Genomic DNA, 3,345 nt, shown 5'->3' on the forward strand with positions numbered 1-3,345 from the left:
GAGAGAGAGAGAGAGAGAGAGAGAGAGAGGAGAGAGAGAGAGAGAGGAGTGAAGAGACAGAGGGAGAGAGAGAGAGAGGAGAGAGGAAAGAGAAAGAGAGAGGTGGAGAGGGGGAACGAGTAGATAGGGCCTGTACTGGTTGCACAATTAGCAGCAGTCTAAACTCCAAGAGAAATGGGTGTTGACTGATAAATATTTATGAATTCGGGAACAGCTGAGGCTTTATGTTCAATGAGACAGTGGATAAGAACCAGGAGTGTTTTCCACAAAAGTTGAGCAAGAAGGGAACTTTTTGTGCATTGATCACAAAACAGCGGTATCGTAGTAAAGTCACTTTATCTTCAAGGAAATTGCAGTGGGCTTCTTCAACATTTCTGTAAGATACTGAGTCATATATGATTACACAATAACACAAAAACACTTGCACACACTTAAAACACACACACACACACACACACACACATACACAAACAGGAATATGGTTAGAGCTACAGTAAATGTTGGAGGAGGAAACTTTATAATACCCTATACTTTCAATATGTTTCTATATTTCTAAAGTTTCTATAACACAAACTATTGTCTTAGATTCCCCAAAGCACAAGTTTTCCTTTTGGGTCTCTCCCTCCAGTCTGCCCACTCAAACCCTCTTTTTTTTGTATCTCTATTCTACACTTTCTCTTTGTCCTGCTCCAGCCCTCCTTCCTTTGCACCGCTTTTTTTTCTTCTCATCCTCTCTTCTTTCTCCCTTTTCTCTCCCTGTGACTGACCTGGGGGCGGAGCGCTATTGTTCTCCCTATCCCAGAGTGCAGTTGGGCCCCCCTTCAGGCAGCTTGTCATGTTAATGTGTGTGAATGGGATGGTAATGGGATGTTAATATCATGTGCTCTTTAACATGCCATCAACAGTGCAGGAATCCTGAGCTCCCTTCTTGCCCTTACAGATATCTTTTATTTGGAAAATCTAAAGAGAAGGTACTCTGAATCTGAGCATAGAGGAGACATCTCCAGAGGGCGCTGGGTGTTTGTAGTTGTGTGAGGCACTCAGGGGTTTCTTTCTGCTGCACCACACTGTTATAAAACTAGCCTCGAGAACCCAACATGGGGGGAGAATGAGAATGCAACTTCCAATATTATTATATTCTTTGCCTTTTTTAGATAGTATGAGAGCAGAAAAGGCAAAAGAGCCCTCCACTCATAGATCACATGAGATTGCCCTGGACAATCTAGACAATTTGATGGCAGCTACTAGATTGTAATCAAGTGTAATACTGAAACACAACTGTGAACATTTCAAACCTGCAAACTGCGACACTTTAAATGAATGTGCAATAACACTATGTGCAATATGACAACCCTCGGGTACATAAGGTTCAGAGAATAGGAAATGTTAGAATAGGTATAGCATAGCATAGAGTACAGCACAGTGTTTTATTTGTATAGTATAGTATAGTGGATAGTGTACATAGCCTTTATTTATGTAAACCAGCTCTTTTCCCTTCTTGTTTTTAGGTTTTTTCCTAGCACCAGGGGAGCCCCCCCTCCCAAATTTCGTTGTTTGGTACCTGTACTATATCAATGACAATAAAGACCATTCATTCATTCATTCAGATTGTTTCATATGGTCTGTTCTGTGATTGGGTGATACACTCTTTAAAAAGAAAAGGTGCTACCCTAGAACCAAAAAGGGTTATTCGGTTGTCCATGTAGAACTCTTTCCACAAAGGATTATTCAAAGGGTTCGAAGAGTGTAAGGTCTCTAGGGTAAATGGTTTTACAGAAGAAGAAAAAACGTCTATGGTTGTGTGTCCTCATAATCTGAAACGATATGTTCTTTCAGCAAGTTGCATCAGCTTCTCACATTGGGCCAAGTGCCTCAATGTCGCCACAGTGACACAGTGTACCCTAGGTAAATATTGCAAGACACATCTCAACAGATGATATGGGAGGATTGTATTCAGATCCATTGAATTTCAACAGCGTCCCATTACTAGATTTGGACCTATAGTACTGAAATACATCAGAGGAATACTAGAAAATGCTAAATGTGTCAAGAAGGCTGTGAGGGCTGGTTAATGTCAAGGATCAGCCTGTACTACCTTCACTGAAAGGAAAATCGGATTATTCCGAAGCATTGTCACAGCCGGAGGTTCAGAGAGAGGATACAACCTTCTTAAAAGAGTTTTGGAACTTTAAAAAGTGTTGGCATTAAAAGCTGTATGAAATAAATCTGTATCTGTTTTCGCTCCGTGTTTTTTTTCCTCAGATCTACTCGATATCTAACCTTTCCTCAAACAGTCCCTTGGGCACCCCAAAGAGCAGGCTTCAGGGAAGAGGAGAGGAGATAAAGGTTGACTGTTTGTGGAGCACTTCATCCATCTGTCTGAGACCAGGGTTGCCTGATGGGATTGACAATTTCCAGCCCAAACCACAGTCTAAAAACCGCAGAATCCACCAAAAAACAACCAAATATTGTCAGAAAACCGATTAACCATAGACTGGACAGACGCCTTTTATCCTAAGCGACTTGCAACAAATACATGAGGTGAATCATCTTATCAACACCTGGCTATGGCTGCTAAGTTCAGAGACACTTTTAGGTTCTAAATTAGAATAGAATAAATAAGTGATACATTATAATAAACAGAGACTAATAGAGAATAATAAATAGAGTTCTAATGTGTCTTACATTGGTAGATGAGCTGACATTAAATAATACACGGCACTCAAGGCCCTTGAAGCCATGTTAAAGTGAAGTCTGAGAGCATCCTCTTGTTCAACATTCTATCAATGCAGTCTGCCATCACTAACCAATGGGTAGAGCTTGGACTTGGACTTTCAATGGACAGCCCACGTTGTTTATCCTCTAATAAATGTTCCTATAGTCATACTGGCACTTGGCACACATTTTGATACCGCCCAAATGCTATTTATCCAGCCCAACCGCCCAAAGGCTTTTTTTCCCGTCCAGTGTGATCAAAAGTAGCCCAATCTGGCAACACTGTCTGAGCCGGTCAAGGGTATCAGGTGACCAGGAGATCTAGGGTACAGCAGGAAAACCCATCAACACTGCTGCTATATAAACACCACCAGAGTGTAGCACTACTGGGAAACCGCAGGTATCCATCCACTCCTATGGGTTAAGATGCCTTTACAGGTTATTACTATATGACCTAGTGGGTCACTATTGCACAACCAAATCCTGGGAAATCACTTTTTCAAAATCTCTACAAAATTCAGTTCACTTGTTACACCTTAAAGTTAGATGGTTCCTCTGCCGGCATGTGACTGACCTTCAACGTTGAAATGTGGTTAGAATAATGTTGTAACGTTGAAAAAACTTTGAAAC

The sequence above is a fragment of the Nansenia antarctica genome (assembly GCF_963989245.1).
Source record: "Nansenia antarctica genome assembly, chromosome: 5".
Classification (NCBI taxonomy): domain Eukaryota; kingdom Metazoa; phylum Chordata; class Actinopteri; order Argentiniformes; family Microstomatidae; genus Nansenia; species Nansenia antarctica.